Source organism: Heterocephalus glaber, unplaced genomic scaffold, assembly GCF_053883595.1.
Source record: "Heterocephalus glaber isolate CG9 unplaced genomic scaffold, H.glaber_assembly_v1.0 deba00001462, whole genome shotgun sequence".
Taxonomy (NCBI): Eukaryota; Metazoa; Chordata; class Mammalia; order Rodentia; family Bathyergidae; genus Heterocephalus; species Heterocephalus glaber.
Window position 1 is genome coordinate 557,118 of NW_028258309.1, and position 25,264 is coordinate 582,381.

General features: G+C 38.0%; 2 pseudogenes across 1 annotated transcript; both read right to left on the reverse strand.

Moving 5' to 3' along the window:
* Window positions 1-3,530: 3,530 nt before the first annotated feature.
* On the reverse strand, window positions 3,531-13,895 carry LOC147826698 (olfactory receptor 2L3-like; annotated as a pseudogene).
* Window positions 13,896-21,340: 7,445 nt separating this feature from the next.
* LOC101709164 (diphosphoinositol polyphosphate phosphohydrolase 2 pseudogene) lies at window positions 21,341-24,356 on the reverse strand (annotated as a pseudogene). The gene has a single exon (XR_015438775.1). The product of XR_015438775.1 is annotated as a diphosphoinositol polyphosphate phosphohydrolase 2 pseudogene (transcript).
* Between the last annotated feature and the right edge of the window lie 908 nt (window positions 24,357-25,264).

The window sequence follows — 25,264 nt, forward strand, 5'->3', positions numbered from 1 at the left end:
TCCCCTCAGGCAAAATAACTCCTGATTAGGGGAGCAGCCTTGGCTCCACAGTGGGGCTCACTGCTCTCCCTGGGTGACCTCCCTTTGCAGTGCTCCTGATCTTGGAATCCAAGATGACTGCCAGGTTAGAGCAATGTTGTGACAAAAGCTGGCACTTACTAGTCCCAGCACATTTTGGAAGTACCTTGGTGTGCTCAGTCTTTGAAGAGGATATTTTCTAGGTCAAGACAGACTCCTAGACAGAAACTCTCTAAGTGAAGACCATGCTTATGTGCAGACCTGAGCAGGAAGCCATGCCAAATGTTAATGCATTAAAAGTTTCTCTAATGTGAGAAACTGAAAGTGTAAATAAGGATGAAAATGATTAAAATGAATAATTGATAATTTGAAATAAGAAAAGGTCCAAGGGTTTGGGGATGGTGGAAGGGAAAGGGGAAAGGGAAGAAGGGAAAGAAAAAAAATATGAGAAAAAAATGGAATCAAACTCTGTGTAGATAGGGAAGGGAGGAGTGGGTGAAGCGTGCACAGGTAATGGGAGAAAAAATAAAAACTAAGATGCATCGTGTTCCAGTACAAACACCTAATGATAAATGTAAATGTATTTTTATACCTAAAATGTACCAATAAATATATATATTTAAGAAAAAAAAGAGATGGATAAAAAATGAAACACAGACAATGGGTTTTACCTTGATTTAAGTTACCCACAGCATATTTTTAGGCCCAGCACTTACAGCCTTGTTAAACTTTTTAATTTTTATTTTGTATTACCTCTTTTTATTTTGTTGTCAGGTACCTCTGTCAAAGGCCAGAATCTAGGGACTAGCTCCTGGATTATTTGCCAAATTGCTATTGAAAATATGAGAGAATGGAAACACCAGTTTAATCATAATTGATCAACGGTTGAAGGCATCAGTTCAGTATGTTAGAGAGCACTGAATCTTGATATGTAGAAAGGGGGGAGAAAAAGAAGGAAACAGGCACTCAACATGGATTCAGGGTTGGCTTTCCATAGGGCACAGCAAAGGTTCAACCTTCCTTACTTTCAGGAATGCTGGGGAAGTGGTGTCCACACTTAAAATGAAGAAGCTGTAATTTTTTATCTTTAAAAAAGTTTTATCATTAAAGATCCATTTTGCCTCCAGCTTATAGTTTCTCTTGTGTCCAATACCAGTCTGTTGTTGTGATTAACATGTATTATTTATGCAACTCTGCTTTAATATTTAGATCTTTGATCCATTTCAGTTCTAGTTTAGTGCATGGTGAGAGATATGGTTCTATTTGTAATATTCTATTTGGCAAGTTGAAACTCAGTTTTTTCAGCACCATTTATTAAAGAGTCTATCTTTACTCTAGTGAGGGTTTTTGACTTCTTTGTCAAAGATGAGGTGGCTGAGTGTATCTGTTAAAAAAAAGTCTATGTGACCAGAATTCAGAAAAAAAGCAGAGTTAGATATTCTATTTGCAGAAAAAGTGGATTTCAAGCCAAGACTAATTAAGAGAGATGAAGAAGGTCACTGTATCTAGTAAAAGTACCAAACCAAGAGGAAGAAATGACAATCATAAATATATATCCCCCAAATATCAGTACATCCAACTATATAAGACAAATACTAATGGACATGAAAAAGCAAATAAGCACTAATACAGTTGTAGTGGTGGAACTCAGTAACCACTGTCATAAATGTAGTTATCAACTAGACAATAAAATCAACAATGAAATACTGGAAATGAACCAAGCTCTTGAACCAATTGACTTAACTACAGAGTGTTCCTCCCCCGCAAAATCAGAATACACGTTCTTCTCAGCTGCACATTGGACATTCTCCAAAATATACCACATGCTAGCTCTTAGAACATGTTTAAATAAATGCTAAGGCATTGAAGTTATCCCATGCATATTATCAGACCATACAGCAATGAAATTACAGATAAATAGCAAAAGAAACCACAAGAAATTTGTAAACACATGGAAATTTAATTTCATAAACACATGGAAATTGAACAACATACTTCTGAACAAGCAATGGGTCACAGATGAAATCAAATAAGAAATCAGACAGTTTCTACAATTAAATGATAATGTCAGTACAACATATTGGAATTTATGGGACACAATGAAAGCAGTCCTATGAGAGAAATTCATAGCAGTGAATGCCCTATTAAGAAAAAAAAGTGAACTGAAATAAGCTAATGTTAAACATCAAACTTCTAGAAAAGGAAGAGCAAGGCTAACCCGAAGTTCATGAAAGGGAGGAGGGAATCATAAAGATCAGAGCGGAAATTATTGAAATGGATTCCAGGAGCACAATACAAAAAAAATCAATGAATCAAAGAGTTGGTTCTTTGAAAGACTAAATAAAATTGACAAACCCTTAGCCAACCTTATCAGAAAAAGGAAAGAAAAACCTCAAATCCATACAATTAGGAATGACAAGGTGAAATTACAACAGATCCTACAGAAATTTGGAGGCTCATCAATACTCACTTCAAGAACCTGTATTCTAATAAGAAGGAAAACACAGATGAAATGGACAGTTTCCTAGACACATATGAATTACTAAAGCTGAACCAAGAAGATATAAAAAATCTAAACAACCCAATATCAGTCAATGAAATTGAAAATGTAATTAAATTTCACCAACAAAGAAAAGCCCAGGTCCTGATGGCTTCACTGCTGAATTCTACAAGAAATTTGGTGAAATTATATATTAAAAGAGCTTTGATACTAACAACTATTCCATCAGTTTTAATGTATGTTATGCTAATCATCTACTTAGGCCTCCTTTTTACACTATTTGATATGTGGTCCTTATTTATCAAATAAGACAATCTTTTTATAAGTCAGTTAGCTTTGTGAGAATCCAAAATATTTTAGGTGCCTGCCAAGGCCTCCAAATTGGACAGTTACTTATCTAAGTGGAATAATTAGAATGAGGAACCACAGTTAAATAAGATGTGGGGTGTGTGTGTGTGTGTGTGTGTGTGTGTGTGTGTGTGTGTGTTTAGTATATTCTCCCACATAGTCTGTCAGATGTACAGGACCAACATTGGCCAGCCCTGGTCATCAGGACAATCCCTGTCTGGGGAGTCAGGGCTTGGAGGGACAGTTGGAGGGAGAGAGGACAAGGGAAAAGAAAAGTATGATGTTCCTGGATATCATGGAGGCATGGAAGAAAGCAGAGCCCTGATTAAGTTCAGCTCAATTCATGTTTATTTCAGACTAAATATTTGATAGGACATCCTGGAAAAGAGGTAAAAATGTTAATACAGTTGAGAAGGCAGGTAAATGGGTATAGCTCATGTTGCAATTAAGCATTCCTTTTTAATATCTACATTCTCTTTTTTATTTGTGAATATTGAGTTTTATGATCAACATTATTTCTTTAAAAATCTAAAAAAAAAAAAGCAGGCAGCCATCATTTGCAACTGCCAGTGTGAAAAGCATGACCACAGAGCACAACACTAACTATAGTGAAGGGAGCTAATGTGGAGAGCTTCCAAACAAGGCAAGGTGCTCAGTAATTGCAGTCCAAGGATCAGCCTACTGTGGAGGTGGGGATTTTATGTCTGGGACCCTGTGATGGACAGGGCTTTGGGTAGCAGAGCCTGTGGACCAAGTGGCTGGCTTAGACTCTCCTCCATAGGAGATAGAAGACAACATTGTATGGTAGAAAGCCCCATCCAAGAGTGAGTGCCAGCTTCCAGGGAAGGAAGAACCTAGGATCTGCATGGAAATCTGCTCCTAGACCCTCACCTGTGAGTGTGGCCAGGGTGAGGGTCTCTCCTTGTCTGAAAATCTGACTTTGATGAGGAAAAACATGAGATAATTTATAGGAGCAAAGGAGTTCGCAATACAGTATTAATTATACAGAGGAAAAAATTCCTTAGCCTGATTATTAAAATATTGTGTATGTTTATAGATTCATCATAGTGTGACAGCATACTAAGCTTCACAGACCCCCATCCAAATTCCAGTGTTCTCTCTGCAAAAGAGTAGTAGAGAAAAAGAAACAAAATCTTAATGACTCATTTTCCTTTATTTAAATGTTTATTAAACCTTTATGATAAATGTATCTTCTAGTTGGCAGATAAGCATATCAAAATGACTTTATAGAAACAACTACATATAAGCAGCTTCAATCCTCTCCTTTAAATCAGACATGAAAATTTACATGTAAAAATATCCTTATATTCCATCTAGTGCAGTGACGGCAAACCTTTCAGAGATGAGTGCCTAGACTTCAACCCCAAGCTCACTAATGTATCACAAAGTACAAACACTCCAGTTAAACTGAATATTGAAGTTTTAGTTTAGAAAAAATAACATATATCAATATGCTTTGTCTTAAAAGAAAAATAAGTAATATCATGCCATAGGTTGCCACCACTGATCTAGTGCAAAATTTTGTTTATAATTTCTTAGGGAAGTGATTTTAGTGAGGCATATAGAACTCCAAATAGCCTTGATCAAAAAAATCTACACATAGGCATATAATAGTTAGGATTCTAGAAATCCAACAGAACAAAATTCTACAAGCAGTGAGAGAAAAGAAACAAATCACATACAAAGGAAAGCCCATCAGAATCACAGCAGACTTCTCAATGCAAACCCTCAAGGCAATAAGAGCTTGGAGTGATGTATTTCAAGCCCTAAAGGAAAATAGCCTCCAACCCAGTTTGATGTACCCTGCAAAACTATCTTTCAAAATTCATGGAGAAATAAGATACTTTCATGATAAAGAGCACCTCAGGAATTTCATGAATATCAAACCGGTACTCCAAAAAATTTGACAATACCCTAGGAAAAGATAAGGAGGATCACAACCCCAGGAAATCCAGCAGAATTAATCCATTGGGCATGGCAAATTAAACACAAAGGGGGAGATTCCAACAAAAAGAAAAAGTCATGACAAGGCTTTTAAAAGTTTTAACTTCATCTCCCTAATGAGTGTATAATTCAGTCTTGTTATTGTACTGATTAGTATTTTTCTGATTATAGATTTGCACACCTTTCCTTGTGCTATACTGGCTATTTATCATCTTATGTCTACTTTTTAATTGGGTTTTCTATTAATTAGCTCTAAGAATTCTTTATATATTCTGGTCATAGGTTATATGCATTGTAAATATGGTCTGTTTAAGGACTACTTTTCATTTTAATGATGTCATTTCAAGTTCTAAATTTTGATGGAATCTCATTCATCAATTCTTTTCTTTTATACATCATGTCTTTTGTATCCTAGGTAGTTCTTGCCTATCCTGAATTCATAAACATTTTTCCTTATAACTTCTCCTTAAAGTTTTATACTTTTAGGCTTTCATATTTAGGTTCATAGATCCCTTCAAGTTGCTTTCATGTATGGAAATAAAGGGTTGAGGTTAATTTTTTATATACGGATACCAGGTATCCTAGTATCATTTGCTGAAAACACTATCTTTTCCTCAACTCTTGAATTGAGTTTATGTTCTATAAAATGCTAATGCTAAATAATCTTTCAAAACTCAGTGGACCATATATGTGTGGTTTTATTTCTAGATTCTCTGTTTTATTCCAATGATCTATATGTCTTTCCTTACACCAACACTGCCTTGATTACTGTAGCTTTAGAAGAAGTCTTAAAAGTAGGTACTAAAAGCCTTCCAACACTGTTTTTTTTAACTTTTCTAGGTCCTTTGTATGCCTACATAACTTTTAAATTTCAATATCCAATTCTTCATTTATAGCAAGTGTACACAGACTTTAATTTTTATATATACCTTGTATTCTCTAATCCTGCTAAATTCAAATACAAGTTCTAGGGGCTCCTAGAGATTTCTTGGTATTTTCTCTGTAGATGATCATTTCATCTACATTTAAAGATTTTGCTTCTAACTTGCCAATCCTAGCCTAATTGTGTCATTTTATTGCCAGACTATTTTGGTGGGGCCTACGTTTCAAAGTTTAATGGACAGATAAAGAGTAAGTATATCTTCCCTTGTTCCTCACCTTAAGGAGAAAGCATTATATCTTCTCCATTCATATAAAGTGTTCTCAGTGGAAGTATGGAGTACATGTCATTAATCTGTTGAGAAGTTTCTGTTCTACTTCTGGTCTCCTGATAGCTTTTGCCATGAACAGCTGTGGAATTTAGTCCAATACTTTTACTCCAACTAGTGACAGGATCATATGGCTTTTTCCTTTCCTCTGTTAAATTGATGACTTTTGGGGGTGGATCTTCCAATGCTGAACCAACACTGCCATCCCTATAACAAAACCACTTTCTACATCCTGCCAGATCTGACTTCTAATAGTTTGTTTTGTTAAACAAATTTCTATCTATGTTCATACTTTTTTCATCTATTATCTTTATCCAGTTTTAGGATTAGCACAATGTTGAGTTCCTAAAATGAGGGGAGAAGTGTCCCTTCTTTTTTCTGATTTCATTGTTTGATATAATTTATCAGTTAAAATGTTTATGAGCCTGCTGTTGTCATATAGGTAGGTTCTCATGCTAGGAATATGCTTTCTTTAATAGGTGCTATTCAAACTTTATATTTCCTCCAGAGTTAGTTTCATTAATTTGTCTTCAAAGATACTTCTTAGAAGTTATCAAATTTTTTTTCAAAACTCATTTTTGAAATATGCTTTCTATATCCTTTTAAATTCTGTGAAATCTGTGGTAATGTCTCCTAGATCTTGATGTTGTAATTTTAAAAATGTGTAATTGATATTGTGTAACAGGAAGAAAAGGTCTAAAGGAGCAGGGGAAGTTGGAGGGGTAGGGGAAAAGGAAAAAAGGGAAAAGAAAAAAATATGAGAAATGGAAAGAAATGGAAACAAAGTCTTTGCAAACAGGGAAAGGTGGAGGGGGTGAAGGGAGGGCAGAGGAAGGGGAAAAAATAAGAACCAAGATACTCAAGTAATGGTACAAAATCCCAATCATGAATGTAACTGTATTTTATCCCTAAAATGTACCAATAAACTTAATGGAAAAAATGTTTTAAATTTACACAATAATGATTTTTTCATATAATTCCTTAAAAAATTCCATGAGTATAAAGTGGAGTCCAAATTAGGAATGAAGAATTAGTTCATCCTGTAAGTAAAGCACTAATGATATTAAAACTAGCAGTGCAAACTCCAAATTAATTACTAACTTGCTACAAAACCTTCTTACCCTAAAATAGAGATTTTCTTATTCTTTCTTTGCTGTCTTCAAAATTTAACAGTTTGTCTAAAAACTTTTTTCTTCTGCTTCCAAATCTGTTTCTTATAATGGTGCAAAAATGTTAGCATGTTTCCTCAAAGCACAGCCATGTATTTGTAGTGTGTGAAGGGGCACAGATAGGCCCCTTCCTTTCTTCTCATGAAAAGCTTTCAAGCAATAATGAATTAGAACAGTGTCTGTAATTTCCTTTCAACATTCTTCCCAATTCATTGCCAAAATTTGTCATTAGAACAGTCAATGTTTTAGTCTACCCTGGATACTGCTCTGAATATTCAATATGCTCTAAAAAAATAGCATAGTGGGCTGGGGATTTAGCTCAGTGGTTCAAGGTCCCAAGTTTTATCCCTGGAACAAAATAATAATAATAATAATAATAATAATAATAACAACAACAATAACAACATAGTAAAAGGGAAAGGATTTGACAGAGTGGACAGGAGATTGAAAGAATGATGGAAGCAGCTGCAGGCACACATTTAGCTCTTCAGAGAATGAGACAGGTAACAGTACTTCTTTTACAAAATGCATAAAGTGGGAGTCAAACTGTGCTTCTCTGCAGTTCAAGATATACAAGGAAATCACTGACTCTGACCTACTTATATAGAGTAAGAATGAGGACTCTGGCAGATAGACCCACAGAAGCATGGTCCTGATGTACTGCATCTGTGCAGGATGCCCCGGTGCTAGCTGAGGGCACCTCAGTTTATCAGTGCCTGCTGTGACTGCCTGGGGCTCCGGCCCCCTGCCAGTCTTGGGTCCATCCCACTCTCACTGACCAGTCAGACATGCAGTGGTGGGCACTGTGGGCTCCAGAGATGCTTGATGTCAGAGCTACTTTTCTGACTCACAGGATGTTGGTGTATTTTGTATATGCTCTAGGAAGCTCTGATGGATCAAAATAATAAAAACATCATTCAGAGCAGTGTAAAATGCAAATAAATGTCCCCCCACACAGGGATTATGATTTTTACAATAAACTCATGAGCAAAGGAATGATTGTGGAAGAAACCATGTCAGTATTCCTGACATATTTACCCACCCTATCGCCCCTGCCTTGATCACAGCTATACTTAGTGCTGCCTGTACATTGAGCTCCTAACCCAGGCTTCTCTGTGAGATAGGCCAAAGGTATTGTCTTAGGAAGAATGGATAAACACCCAGTGCACCCAGGACCTCATCCCTTGGTACTAGGACTTCTGACCACACCAATTATGGGAAGAACAGTACCTCCCATGACTCATTCACAGATGTGCATTGGAAATTGCCAATTCAAGGTGGCAATCTTCAGACTAGATTCCTCTCCATCCTGGTCATCCTTTAAGGGTTCAAACATTTGGGAGCATTCTACTTTGCTTTAAATTGGAATGAACTCACTTTTCAGTGTTCAGGTAAGAACTCTAGCTGATAATATCAGATTCCAAATTATATTCACATCAATTGCTAAAAAAAGAAATATAACACAGAGAATGAAGTCTTGGAGGAAGGCAGTGAGGTGCAGACTAACAGGTCTTTAAAATGGTAAAATAGCTAAGAATGAAATCATTTGAGTGCTGACTGTATTTATCACAATTAAAACATGGATGAAGTTAACCTGCAACTGTTGTATTGTTTCTCCACTTTGGCAGAATGGGAGGGTTTTTGTCCTTATGGTGTACTGAGTTTAGTAAGTACTTGGAGAGTAGCAGAAAACACCAACACTAATATTTATTTTTCTCCAAATTTGAGTATCACACGAGTGTGATGATGTACCATTTTCACAAAGAAGAAATTACTGCTCTTTTCCACATTATGACATTAGCATAAAACTCCTTGTGATGAGAAATTTTCACCTCATACATTTTGAATGAAACAAGTCTTGCTTTTGGGGAATTTTGCAGTCTAATATTTTAATTAGTAGGTACTGAAGCAAACCTTAAGTGCTCATCCTCATGTTCCTGTCCCCTGTTCAGGAGCAGCTCTCCTGGTCTGGGATGTCACTGTCCCCAGAAGGGACATGTCAGTCATCGCCACTCTCAGAATCTGGATAAGCAAGCCTTTCCCCTTTCACTTTCTACATTTTTCTTTTCATCTGTTGTCAGACAACAATAATTTTACTAGATATACTCACATTTGAAAGGAAATCTTCTTTACTCTGAGTTAAAATAACAGATGAATTGGCATTTTCCAGACATCATTACTGAACTCCAGGGAAACATTGTGCTAAATAGCTTCTATAAGGATTCAATTAGATAATCCCAGATCTGAGTCACAGAAAACACAAGCTTTCCCCACTTCCTTCAGCATAGTAAAAATACCCTGGATATCTCAGAAAATTTCTTCATCATCTTTATTGTTCTAAGTTATCATGAGCATTTTGAAAAAACATTTTTTGCACTATCCTTTAAGAGTGTGCCATTAGAGAAAATAATATGAAGGAGGTAAAATATTTAGAAACTACATAGAATGCCACAAGTGTAATTTAGTATACAATAAATAAAATAAATTTTCAGTAATGTCTGACCACCACAAATTTTTATTGTAATTTGGGCTAGTTTACTAAACTTAAGTTATACAAAAATGGAGGATCAACATGTTAATACAGGAGGAGATCACAATATAAGTAATATGTTTAATTATTTTTAAAGTGATAAAAGAGGAAAGACACATTGAATTTATTTCCTGTCAAAATTTTTTCCTCACTTGGAGCATGTTTACCCTGGGTCTTGTTACTTCTGATACAGTTCTAGAAACCTCTTTTTGATGTCAGTAGAGGTGAGATAAAAAAAAATATGGTGAATTCTGCTGATCAGTACAATCTGATGGAAAAAGTCAAAGGTATGTTTTCATCCACTTTCTCCACCAGCTATGGAAGCATGCAAGTTCTGCCTCTTCTCCAGAGTCAGAATAACCATGGAAGGGAAATGGTTTGAATCAATTCAGGACATGCAGGGGACCACCACAGCCCAACTAAGGACAGGAAACAGGCCCACATAACTGCTTAAAAAAGTGGCAACAAAGATGGGATAAATGTGCTCCATTGAAATGAAGGATTTAGAGGGGGATTCCTGGCAATGTCTTTTATTGTATTATTTTTTTAATTAAATATTCAATAAATTTTGGATCAGACCACATATTTTGAAACATTGCAATGGTTTCCTCATTTTTCTTTGACTTTTCTCCATGTTAATAAAGTACCATTTTCACATTAATGATAAATATGTGCTCATTATTTTGGTGGAGAAGAAGCAAAAAAAATAAAAATTATCAACTTAAACACCCAATTGTTATGTCATATCTTAAAAAGTTAAATCCTAAAGATTAATTGTAATTACTGAGGTCACAGCATGAAATATTTTTTCTAGTGGCCATCCACTGCTCAGCATATTGAGGCATAAAATTGCCTACATTTTCCCAGAGCAGATTCTCAGAGTCACTCTTCCCAGTGTGCCCAGCACCTCCTTGTTCCTCAGGCTGTACATCACAGGGATGAGCACTGGGGTGAGGATGGTGTAGAAGACAGCCAAACCTTGTCCTCTGCTGGTGACTGAACTGAATTTGTGTAGAGGTAAGTGTAAGCAAAGGGTTCATAGTAGAAAGTCATCATGGTGAGGTGGGCACTGCAGGTGGAACAGGCCTTCTTCCTGCTTTCCTGTGAGCACATGTGGTCAACAGCAAGGAGAATCTTCCCATAGGAACCCAGGATAACCATGAAAAGGAAACAGGAGAAAGATGATAGTGCTGAGGAACACAGTGTACTCATAGACACAGGTGTCCCCACAGGACAGAGTCACCATGGCTGGGATATCACAGAAGAAATGATGGATGGTCCTGGAGCTGCAGTAAGGGATATGGAGGATGTAGGCTGTGTGAGCACAGGAGTTGACAACACCCATTGCACAGGATCCCAGGATCATCAGCACATACACTCTTCTGTTCATGTGGATGGGGTAGTGCAGAGGGAAGCAATTAGCCATGTAATAGTTATAGGGCTTAGACATCAGGATCAGTCCTTCTGAACCTGCTAAGGCCACAAAGAAGAAACACTGAATCCCACACCCAATGAAGGAGATGGACTTGTTTCCAAAAAGGAAACCAGAGGCCATCTTGGGCAGAATGGTCCACATGTAAATGAGGTCCATGAGGGAGAGCTGTCTGAGCAGGAAGTACATGGGTGTGTGGAGCTGGGCATCCAGGAGAACGAGCAGGACCATGCACAGGTTGCCAGCCAGGGCCATCAGGAAGATGGGGACAGTGAATGTGAAGAGGAAAAGGCCAAGACTTGATGGGGGAACAGGCCCAGGAGGATCAAGTTGGTAGAGGTCTGATTGTAATTTTCCATGGAGTATTAGTATGGTTTACCCTAAACACAGACACATCAGTGATAGGTAGAGATCATTGTCAACCTCGAAAATTTCCCTAGTGTAATTAGCCTGTGACTTAGTCAAAGAAATGTACACTTTTAAATGAAGAACCCATTTGGAAAAAGGATATGCCATTTTATAGCAAGACTCTATTTTTGACACAACAATTTATGACCTAAATGTTTTTTAAAAATATAAATGTTTAGAGGACAATAACATCTCTGTTAAATGTCAAGCATTTTAAATGGTTTTGTGAGGCCTGAGTGACTCCATTTTAAAATTTGGCTCCATCTTAGAGTAAGGTGGCCTGGACATAAACTCTAGTTCCAAGAAAAACCACAAGATGTACTTTGGCCACCTGCCTGTGATAATGTTCAGCAGTCCCCTAGCAACTAGCCTAGCAACAGCTAATCAGTAGCTGCCTCAATGTCCCAGATGCTCTTCTTGATGGCCTGCAACAGCTAATCAGTAGTTACCCCAATACCCCAGTATCCCAGATGTTCTTTTCGATGACTTGAGCAGCCGTTTGCAGTTCAGAGCACAAGGCACAGCCAATCAGGTTTAAACTTTCAAAACTTGCTAAATGCTAGCCAATCGTGTGATTTGCATGTGATTTGAAACCCCACGCCTTTTTGAAAACCCCGCGCCTTGCTGTAACCTCTATAAAAACCCCTGGTGTTTTAGAGTCTGGGCTCTCAATCCTGACCCGCTGCGTCGGTGTCAGATGAGAGTCCCTCCTCGAGCTTGAATAAACGACCCTCATGTGTTTGCATCGGAATCGGCTCCTTGGTGGTCTTTGGGGACCTAGCGATCTGGGCACAAGAGTTTAAGGCCACATACTAAATTAGAAGTCATCAAATTCTGAATTATTTTCAAAATATATGCTAGAAAATCCATGTGGATGCATATTTTAGCTTCATTGTAAAATAAATTTTAAGGTACTCACACATGACTTTTCCTTAAACATTTATTTTTTCAGACTTAATTCAAGTACAGTGCTACTTGTGTCCATGAACACTTTTGTTTGCACACAATTTGGTTCACAGACAGGGCATTTGGCATAATTTTGTTTTCATTTGCAAACTTTGCCTTGGTTCAGAAACAGGACCACAGCCAATTTTCCCATCCAAACACAAATGTGGCCATCTTTTCCAATATCGTACAATAAATTAAATTAAATTCTTGAACCAAAATACCACTGTATTTCACCAGGTTAGCACTCATTTTAATGAAATCTATAGCCTTTTTTGGTAGTCTTAGCCCAAATATCCATGTCAATCTTCCTTTATGTCAGGTTTCATTATAAGGTTCTTTTGTTCAGAAATGTAGAATGTATTTCTATTGCCACCCACATGTTATAATAGTCATGGTAATTCATACATTTTTTTTTAGTGTGGACCCTCATTATTTCTCTTGTAACTCATTTCTTAATATAAGAATTTTCTAGTGCTCTGAACTTCTACAAAGAAGACATCTAAATGGATAATATACACATTGAAAATGTTCACTATCAAAAATATTTTGAGAAATGTAAATTGAAATCGCAAAGAGATACCATTGCTCATTCAGTAGGAAAACTGTTATCCAACAGTCAAATAAAATGCAATTTATTTTTTGTCAAAGATGTGGAGAATTTGGACATTTTTCTCCATTCTGGTGAGATGTAGTAATGATGCTGCCCTTATGAAAAATATATAGGTATTGATAGAATTCTCTGCTAGATAAAATGGCCCTGAGAGCCCTGTATCCTAAAACAGCCCCTGGCTACAGGAAATGAGTCACTCCAGAGAGAAGAAAGCCCTGCTTTTTCCCACCTCATCCCCAGTCATAGCCAATTGTCTGCCACCACCACACTCCCCCAACCCTCATAAACCTCACCCAGCCAATCCCTGGTTGCTGTTCTCACCATTGTTCAAGACAGCCCAGCAGCTCTGTCCATTAATAAAAGCCATGCTTTAGGTGTTCATGTTTAGGCTCATTTTATTTCTTTCAATAATGGTGCCAAAACCTGGGAGGGATGTGATTGGGATTTTGCCACCATCCCCCCACTGGCTGGGGTTGATTAGCCTCCTGACCATTCTTCTCAAACACTGCCAAGCCAATACCCAACCAGGGGCCTTCACTCCTGCCATTGCTGATACTTAGCACCCACACCGGCCTTCAATTCCTGGGTGAGTACTCAGATTAGCCTCTCTCTCTTGGGTCCACTGCTTCTCAGTGTTTTCACTCCAAAAATCTTAGTGCCAAGTCAGAAGGATTCTTCTCAACCTGTTGCCAGGACTGCTGCCCCTGAGGGACACACGATTGGCTCAGATTACTCAGATTACTCTCTCTCTCTCTCTCTCTCTCTCTCTCTCTCTCTCTCTGGAGATTGTCAAAGGGGACGAGGATGCTCCTCCCTCCCTCCTCCCTCTTGCCCTTCTCCTCAGGAACTTTTCTTTTTTTCCCCTCAGGAATTTTTCTGATACTCACCTTACATATCTGGCCTCCCTTTACTATGGAAAGTACTCAATGGAAACCCTCATGATCAACCACTCTGGGATGCCTATTGGCTAATGTAAAAACTCTCTGACTTGTTGGAGACATCAAGCCTAAATGGCTTCTTTCCTGTTGCAACCAAGCATGGCCTCTATATAGATTAGATAATGGGTCCCAATGGCCAGAAAATGGAATGTTTGGCCCAAATGTTCTTCACGACCTCCACTATTTCTTTCTTTCTTTCTTTTTTTTTGGTACCAGGGATCAAACTTGGGACCTCACATTTGCAAGGCAGGAAGCCGAACCACTGAGCTAAATCTTTGGCCCCTCCACCATTTCTTTTATCACAATGGCAAATGGTCTGAAGTCCCCTATGTGGAGGCTTTCAGATACCTCTGCACCTGTCCTTTTTGTCAGTCCTGCTGAACCCCCCAGATTAACCTTGCTCATGCAGTTTCATCCCCACTTCCAATCTCAGCTCAGAACAAGACGTGACTAACTTCACCCCAGCTGACTAACCCCCTCACTCCACCTCCACCCTGCAATCTTTCCCCTTCATTGTCCTTGGCACCCTCAGCCACCCCCTCATGTTCACCATCACCACAATGTTCACACTCACTGCAGTCAAAACCACACACACCTCCCATTTCCCCTCCTCACGCTCACGCCTGATATCCCACCCTTCCACCCTCCCCTATCTACCATCATGCCCCTCCAGGAGGTGGCAGGAATAGAAGGCATTATCAGAGTCCACGTCCCTTTTTCACTCACAGATCTTTCTCAAATAAAAAAGTGCCTTGGCTCTTTTTCCTCTGACCCTGACTCCTCCATCAAAGAATTTCATTACATGACTGTCCTATGATCTGACTTGACACAATATCCATATGATACTGACTTCTACACTTCCCCCCAGGGCAAGGAAAGAGTTTGGATGGTGGCCCAGACCACAGCAGATGAATTTCATGCTGCTAATAACACCAAGCCAGTGGGAGCACAGGCCATCCCCTGGAGAAGACCCACAATGAGACTATCAGCTAGGCCAGGCAGATAGAGGCCACAGAGACCATATGACTCTCCCTCATAGAAGGTTTAAAAAAGACAGCTCACAAGTCTGTTAACTTTGATAAAATTAGGAAAATAACTCAGAGCCATGAAAATATCTGTCACAGTTTCTGTCATGCCTCATTGAGGCCCTTCAAAAATACAGCAAAATTGATCCTACCTCACAAGCTGACATGATCATCATTAACACTCACTTTATCTCTCAGTCAGCCACTGATATTAGGAGAAAGCTAAAAAAAAGTTAAAGAAATTCAAGCAGGGCTTGTACTCAGATTAAAAGAACTGAAAAAAATATATAAGTGATGGATTAAAAACAGCTAAAAAAGCTCTGAAGAGCAAATAAAAAATAATGAGAAAAAAACACTCCTAGCTTCAAAAGCCAAGGCCAGCACTATGTTATCAGCCTGATGCTGTTACAAAGGTATGGAATTTAAAACAAATCCAGAGAAATAACAACTGTGCTCTACCAGACATCAAGAGATTTTACAAGAAAAATTAAGTTGCAAATTTTAGCTAATAGATAAATGTTATTGTTTCAATTAGAGTTGATGTTTAATTGGTGTGATTAAAATATTTCATGTGCATTGTAAATTCTTGAATTGTAATTATGGGTTATCTTGCTCTTTTCTGTATTTACTTGATGAAGAACTCAAGATTACTACTGTTCTATTGGTGGCCAGTCAAAATTTAATATGTAACAATCTGTGATAAGAAAAAAAGGGGACACTAGAATTTTAACAGCTGAAGACAAGTTTGTTATAGAAGGTTTATAGTAAGTGAGATGGAGGAAAAGTATTTAAAAAGCTATAAGTACAATAGATATACTTTTGATTTGAAACGATTTTGTATGTTTGTCTTGTTAGAAGGATAGAGAGAAATATACAAGACCAAAAGGGTTAGGGGTGTTGAGAAGGTGTGCAGAAGTGATTTTTCAAGGAAATATGTATGATTGCTTGTTGGTTTCAAGTTTGTTATAAACGGTTTACATTTACAGCCATTAAAGAGCTTTCATTCCTTCTGATTCTAATTCTACAAGAGATCTCTGTTAATTGACTTACAAAAAGTTTTGATTAGTCTTATTTATAATTATAAACCTAAAAATTATAAAGATATAATTCAATTTGGCTAAATATATTTGAGTGCACTCTAGTTTTATAAATTGTCTTATATGTTTGTTTGTTTGTCCAATTGTACAGCTATTTTGTTTATAGATAAAGGTTATTAAGTTCAAGGCATGCTCCCCCTCCAGGTTGCTAACAGATTAAAAAGATGTAATGCATATTGTTGTCTAAATATAATCACTCCAAAACTTTAATTAGTTACAAATAATGTAACAATCTGGTTTTATAGGTTATTAAATAAACTTTATCAAAGTAATTAAATAGAGAGACTTAAAGAGGCTGCTAATGGGACTCCCCTTGGTAAAAAAAGGAACAGGTGCATGGAAATATTTTACAGTCTTTGTTCACTAGGGGCACCTCAACAGTTTTGTAGTCTTACAACAGACTGACCCGATAGTTTTCATAGCCTTATAAAAGACTTACATCAATAAATATTACTTAAATATGTTATTGTACTATGTTTACTTTGGTTGTTAACAGAGAGATAAATTCTAAATATGTTGTTATGATATGTTTACACTGGTAGTTTTCAAAAGATTAAATTTCCTGCAAAAGTCCAAACAAACAAAAAAGAACAAATAACAAAGTTTTATTAAAAAGATAATTTTGTACCAAACAGAATTAAAGGGCATAAGGTCTCATACATATAATTATGATAATTATTATGGTTAATTTTTTGGTGTACTAAATGTATTTGTGCTTTCTGACTTTACAGGATTTCTAATATGTTGTTTATGATTAAAAACCTCTTTTTGATTCAGGTATTTGCCTTTTTCATACACTCCAGCTCTTTATGATGACAGGTACATTTATGAACTGAGATATTTTCTTTAGATAAAAAAATAACAATTGAGATAAAAATTTTTGGTGTTTTAAAAATAATGAATGTGTTTAACAATGTCTATTTTATACCAAGATGGACATTTAAATGTTTTACAAAGATAAAGTCATCATGATTGTAATGATAAAATACTATTTATGGCTCTTGATTTAAAATTCTTTGTTCCCTGTTAAAATTTTACAGGAATTCAACTACTAGAACAATCACAATTGATAATAATAACAGTCTTCTAACTATATTTCAAAGTGCTTGTTATCCAGATAAGATTGTAATAGTTAAGTTCACTACTCCTATTGCAATGCTAATGCTATTGATCTAGTCTTCTGGGTGTTCAACAACTAAAGTTTGGAGACCAAAACTAAAAAGGTAACTGGGCTATGAGGACAGCCAATATTTTGGCCCTGGCCCCTCAAGGTCAACAAAGATCCATGACATAAGGGAACCTTCATTACAGAATCCTACATCTTTTGTAAGTCACTCAACCTCCTGAGCAGGGAGATTGCTGGACACCAGAAGACAAATGTATCATGTCCCAAAGAAGGGTCTCCAAGAGAAAAATTTCTACATTGTCAAGCAAGGCTGTGACCTATCCTGACAGCTGACACTGACAGAGGAGCACAGAGTCTCTACATATGGTTCCAAAATACTGACCTGAGGAGGCTTAACTGACCGTGATAGATAACAAGAGGTTCACATTAATTGACACAAGTCTCACTTTAACTTGGTCTTAAACATCCAGCAGAAAAAAAATAACTGAAAGAGGTATAAAAATAATTACATAATAATAAAGCTAGATACAAATAGAGGGCTCCAATCACTGACCCCTTCCAGGAGTTTCCAGCAACACTGGTAGCTGACCACAGTTATAGATCATTAAAAACTATGGTAAAATCTATAAGAGCTCACCTAGAGTTTTAAATTTCTTAGTGAGATTTGTTCTTCAAATTGTCTCTTCTTATAGCTAAAACTAGAGAGACTTATTACAAAGTATCAGGCTTATAGATAACCTTTATCAATGAAAAAATCTAAGAGCCAACAGGTTACAATCACTCACTATTTCAGTATCTAAGTGTGACTTTCTCCCAGACCTGCCCTTCCATTTTAGTGTGCTCATGATTAGATTTTTCATGCTCTAATTTCTTTAAAAATCTTGATTTTTCTTGCCTAAAGGCTGCTAAATTCAATGATAAAAATCTTTGATTATTGCCAGATAAGATTAACAAATATTATCAACAACAAATGTGCTAGACATATTTTTACCAATATCCACCATCTTAACAAGCGTGCCCTTCCTGTACACCCTTTCCTAATGGGAGCCAGAGTTCTGCCTTCTGCCAGAAATAGGCACAGGGGTTGCTGGCATCTCAACATCAACACACTTCTATTTCTCCCCATCCCAAGAGCTAAATGAGGATATAAAATGTAGCTGACTCTCTGGTCATCTTGCACTCCCAAATCAATTCCCTGACAGCTGTGGTACTCCAAAGTAGATGAGCTTTAGATATAATAACAGCAGAAAGAGGGGGAACACGCCTCTTCCTGGGGGAAGAGTGCTGTCATTTTGTCAATCTGTCTTGCATTGTTGGAGACAAGGTGAATGAGCTCAGAGAGTGTATAGAAAAATGTAGACATGACCTAGACCAGATACACAGTCTACCAGGATACTTCAACCAATGGCTTCCCTGGCTTCTTCCTTTCCTGAGACCCCTCACTATCCTCTGCATTATCCTACATTATCCTGGACCCTGCCTGTTCATTGTTTTCAAAATTTCTTGCAGGAGTGTTTGGGGGCCTTTACTAATCAGACAGTCAGCAAACTCATTATGGCCAGCTATCAACCTCTTGCCACAGGAGACCACACCCCCATCATGTAGGACCCAGATCTGTTACCCTTTATCACTGTCCCTGTGCCAGCAGGAAGCAGCTACAAAAAAGAGACCTCTGACCCTATTCCATAATAATATCAAGAATTTGAAATGATAGTTTCCTAATAGATAAAATGGCCCCAACAACCCTGCATCCCAAAATGGCCCCTGCCTACAGGAAATGAGTCACTCCAGAGAGAATAAAGACCTGCTTTTACCCACCTCACCCCCAGTCATAGCCAATCATCTGCCACCACCACACTCCCCAAGCCCTTATACATCTCACCCAGACAACCCCTGGTTGCTGTTCTCACCATTGTTTGAGACAGTGCAGCAGCTCTGTTGCTTAATAAAAACCCTGCTTTGGGTGTTTTTGTTCTGGCTCATTTTATTTCTCTCAGGTATTACTGACAAAATGAACAGAACTTGAACATATCCCAGTAATCTCCCCTTTGGATATCTATCCAAAATGGGTAATGCAGAAACTCAAGAGGTATTTGTAGGGCCATTTGTATAACAGCATATTTCACAGCAGCTTCAAAGCAAAAACAACTGAAATTTTCAAATTGTTCCCAATGTAATAAATTCCATTTTTCAAATGTAACAAACACTTGCCACAACATGAACAAAAATTGATGACATTATACTAAGTGAAATAAGCAAACACATGAACACAAACACTGTGTAAATTCACTGCTAAGAAGCACCCACCATGCTGAAAATCCTAGAGATAGATAGAGAAATGGGGTCCTCAGGTGCTGGAGACCAGGTGCTGATTGGAGAGAAGAGATGATGTTATTTAGGACATAGAAAATTTTAGTTCAGTACGATGGAAAAGTTCTGGAGATGTATGGTAGTAAAAAAATTCACAACTGTATGAGCTTACTTAGTGCTACACAACTATAAATTTTGAAATCATTTCCACATTTTTTAAATATATTTACCTTAGTATAAAAGTCAAAGAACATTAAATCTACTACAATTCTTCTGAATTTGGATTCTGAATACATTTGAAGGTAGTTAAAGATGTATTCTAAACACTGTTAGAATAACTAATATTCTACTTTATGACCTGTGGAAATTTGCAAAGAAAAAGTGAGTGGACCAAGATGTATTATGTAAAAGTACAATTCCCAATGAGAAATGTAATTGTGTTGTATACCTACAATGTACCAACAAAAGAATTTAAAAAAAAAAAGAAAAAGTGAGTGGAGTGGATTCTTTTTTATAAATTTTATTGAAATCAACATGAGTACACTGATGCAACTCTTTAATTTATATAAGTAATTTAATTATGAGCAGTAGAAAGTAGGATATTGGAAGTTACTAAATCACTGGACACTACAGCAACTTCTGTCCCCTGTTGCTGGAACAGTCTTGTCAGTGACACACTGTCCATGAGGCAGTCAGTTACCCTGACTTCAGAGCTGGAAAAGGAGCATGGGACTGAAAAGCAAATGCCATGTCAGATCTGATATATGACACTATACCTCAGGAGCCCCGGGCAGCATCTCTCTGCTTCTCCAAACCCAAGTGCACAAGTGTTAAAATAATGTACTGTATCGAGTTGTGCACACAATGTTCAAAAACTGTTCCTGACACAGGAGCAGCTCAGGTATCCAGTATTTGTTTTAATAGTGCAAAAGAGCATTTTCACACAAAAATAAATCTATTCATATAGGGCCTTTTATTCTTCTGCTCCATGAAATGAATATAAATAATCTATATGAAGCTATTGTAAACATGCCCACTTACATTGCATTTTTTATGTTCCCCTAGAACTGTTCAGTGTAGATGTGAGCATTACCAACATTTACACAGGGAAATGCACACATGAAGCCTCAGAGGATGGAGTTGGGCAGCAAAGCAGCAGAGACTTTGGGTCTGGACTCTGTCCTGCCTGAGAGGAGAGATGGAGGCAGGGACTTTACTGACTGCCCTCACATGCTGTCCTCAGGAGTGTGACAGGGTCTGTTCAGGACTGCAGTGAATTTAACCTTAACAGTAGTCCCTTCAGGTTGACACATCCAATGACATTTGTGTGTGTGTGTGTCTGTGTTTCCATTTTTATTTGTTTCCAAATATAAAAAAAGTCAAGATTCTTACACCAATTATCTCACATGAGACCATGCAAAGCAACTCATTGTATACAACCACCATTTCTCCCCATAAGTTTTTCTGCTTTATTATACTATGGTATGACTGACAGAAAACTGGATGTCCTGTGCTTGGTTGGAAAATGACATCTCTTTACAAAAACATGCAGGGCAGTTCCTACTTTGTCTGTGAATCAATTTATAATAACTGCTTACTTTGTTTATATAGGGGCACATGGAACTGAAATTTAGCCGCCCAATTTTACTCAGCTGCCCCACAAATAAGCACAAAAGGACAGTATCAACACAGTAAACTTCAGACTTGAGATAGTAGACATTATTTATCTTTAATAGATTCAACTATTTAGGCCTGAAAGTGTTGGCTTTTTCTCTTAACTTCCTTAGGACTTTCCCCTCTAACTTTGCAAGACTAGGTTCCAGAAGAACCCTCATGTGAAAACTATGCTGTTGTAGCATACACATTTTTGCTAATTGCAGAGCCTAACAGTTGGGTTTGCTAAATAAATGGCACTGAAGGAAATCCTGACCTAAGTCGCACTACGTAGTTCAAATGTTTCTGACCAAAGAAAATTGTACAACAATATTTATAGTCTAACTTAAGAGATGGCTGACAAACTGTACATTTTTACATGTCAAATACATAGTCCGAGTTTATAAAATAAGTTCATGCATTGTTACCTCTAAGAATATATCATGTACAAGAGAAATCCCCCTAAGTTCTTGTGACAGCCATTTCAAGTGGAAGCAGCCTTATATACAAAAACAATCCAGTTTCTCTTTTAAGTATATAATTTAAAGAAATTTCAGAGATTACTGAGAAAATCTTAGTCCATTGGTGACTGGTAGAAAATGTTGATTTGTGGGATTTAAAATGTTTCCTTTTTTAAAAAAACACCCAGAATACATAACCTCTGTACAAAGAAGAATATAAAAATTCTGGATGCCCATGTCTGATCACACTGCATAATTTAGAATGGAACAGTACTGGTTGAAAGTGTCTCTACTTAATTCCTTTGACAGCATTAATTTGTGAACTAACATATATATTTAATTCAGCTGCATTTATGACACAAGATCTCATTTTCAAAATGGCACCAATTTTCCTTAAGTGTAAGGACTATTTTTAGCACCAATTATATCTCTAAAGGTTACAACTTATAGAGCAAATGTTTTAACTTCTACTTTGTACTCACCAGCTGTAATATTTACAATAGACAAATGTCTACATAAAAAAATTTTCACTCTCCCAACTCCACATCTTAAAGGTTTTTTCCTCCTCCCTCATCTCTTGACCTCAGTTGGGAAGTGTGGGAGTTTCAGGCAAGGTAAGCATGTACACTTTAGATAGGATGCCTGATTCTGAGTATGAAGACAAATGCAAGACAAGATCATTCTCAATTACGTTCCAGTGCCCCAAAGGCTAGGTGACAGAGTACTGACAGCTGAGGAAAGATGAGACATTCAAAGGTTCCCAAATGCCCTAGGCCTGCAACAGCTGAATGGGCAGAAAGAAGGCCATGGGCCTCCACTGGGATGCATCCATCACTGACTGGCACTGAAGGTTTGATGCCCATCCTGTGGCTTTTGGTACACAAGTTTAACTGAAGAAATGTCACTAAATTAAACTGAAACTAAGTTTTAAGAGCAATTTACACTGAGGGAAATATGGTTCTAACGTACTCTAAGTAAGGAGAGATTATAGATGAAAGAATTGGCAACTGAGCATGCTAAATAAATTCCATGAAATACAAGTTTCATGACAATGTACTACATGCATTTTGCTAACAATATTTCTCTAAAAATTAACTCGATGTAGTTATATTGCATTTTTAAACTACTATTGAGTTCTTTGTCAAAACAGAGGACCATAACGAAATAGCCTGAATGTGCAATTTATGAATTAAAATCATGATCCCATGAAGTAAGTTCTGGGATGGATGGATTTTAATACAAAAATATTTTTTAATTCCAACCATAAATTTGCTGAGTAAGTTAGTGCTACAAATGAGAAACAATTTAAGAGGAATATACCCATTATGTAATTTGATCTGACAAAATAAGCAACACTGCTTATATGGACAAGAAAAACTGAAAATGCTGTAGAAAAAAACAAGAACCAAGATAACATTAGGAAAGGGGCATGTTAAGGCATCTAAAAAAAATTCCACATGGCTTTGGCTTATTAAAATATTTTACACTATTTTTTAAAAGAAGATCTGAAAGCATCTGAAAAACATGCAAATTGTTTGAAATCCCTGCATGACAAATTCAGACAGTCTGCGAGCATCATTCAGATGTTTGCCAAGGGCAGTGCGGAAGCCTCTCTGAGAGGGAGCTGGGGCTCCGTGGGGAGGTCCCCCAGTTCGGCTTATCTCACACTGGAAGGCAGCCCCGGGCTCTGTGCGGTGGTCACAAACAAGGTGTTGTTATCAGGGAGGGAGGGGACTGTGGAATTTCCATTGGTTGGGGAACAACTCAGCTTTAATTTTTCCAGGTACTCTGCATGTACGGGCTTATGGCACTGGAGCACTTTGATTGCATCTTCTACTTTGAACCACTCTCTCTTCCTTCCTATATTCACAGAATCTTCCCAATCTTCTAATATTTCAGTGACTGTAAGAACATAAACATATGTCCTGTGCTTTCGGTCTTGGTTCTCAAATATTCCCAGGAGCCTGCCCAATTTTCCTCTGCCTCCTGCCTCCTCATAAACTTCCCTCTCAGCCGCACCGCCCGGCTCCTCCTCAGGCTCCATTCCTTCTCCGGGGAAGATCCACTGGTCTGGGTAGCGACTGCTACTCACCAGCAGCACCTCGTCCTCCTGCTCGCTGCGGACGCACAGGCACGCCGCCCGCTTCTGGAATGCCTCGCGGTCGTAGGTCCGCTTCTGGTTGGGCTTGAACTTCATCACAGAGGCAGGCGCCAGCGGCCACCGCCACCCCGCCGGGCAGCTGAACGAGAGCGAGTCGGGGGCGGCGCGCGACGGGCGGCGAGGCCGGTCAGCCCCGGGGCCACCGGCCACTCCGACGCGGTGCGGGACGCGGACGCGGACGCGGGTCACTGAAGACGGGGTGCCGGGAAGGGAGTGCCGCTGCTGCTCTGGCGTCCGCTGCTGCTCCGGCGTCCGCCGCTCTCCATGGATTCCGCCGCCGCTCTCCTCAGCTTCCCGCTGCCGCCCCGGAGAAAAACCGAGGCTCGCGGCTTTGCGCTCGCGCACGGAGGAGACAGTTGCCAAGAAGCGTGCAGACCCAGCAACTGCGCCGCGACCCCAATGACATTTTATAGATGAGAAAACTGAGATTCAGAGATGGTAAGTGAGCTGTTCCAACACGCCAGCCATGAAGGCGCCCACACACATACCCCAATGTGTATAAAGTATATATGTAAATATAATTGCATCCACATATGATAACTGTCTACACATGTGTGTAGAGCATCTACATATGTTTATATATATTTATATAATTAATATAAATGCATGTAAATATTTTAAAATATGTTTTTATTTTTCAAGTGTCTTTGAGAAATAATCCTGAAACAAGGGTGGTTCACACTGCAATAATAAAAAAAAAGAAAAATATATTTAAATCAAAATTTTCTACAGGAGATAAATTATTCAGAAAGTATGTGAAAATCTTTTTGCACAGATGATTATTTCAGTGTTTAAAAGTTACTCACTTTGGCATTTTCCTGTGTTATCTTTTATCACCTTGTTTTACTGCTTTTCCAATGGATGCTGCCAAAAATATAAATATTGCCAAAGAAAAATGTCTTTAGAGTGTCTAAATAAGACCTTATTTCTTAATCCCAATGATAAACTGTCCCTGCTAGGAGAATTAGATAGTAGAGCAGCACCCTTGTGACCTCCAGTGTAAATCAGATACATATTCAGCATCATAAACAAAATTCTGCAAATGCTGCCCATGAAAGAAAATGAATTCTGCATTATCATCATTTGTAGTTACTCTGCATTATTTTGTACTATAGAGCTCTTTTTCTTACACTTCTATTTAGAGTAGAAAATAAGATGCTGAAAATACCTCTCTTTGGATTCCTGTATTAATAAAATACATAGACTTTTCCAGTATAGCTTCCTCTTTGTATCAGGAATAAGAGCACAGACATTTATATTGAACATATTGAAGAACACAGGGACTAAGTGAAAGAGCTGGGAACCAAGGAGCAGCGCCCCCAGGGTCAGCACCGTGCAGTTTCCACTGCAGCACAGG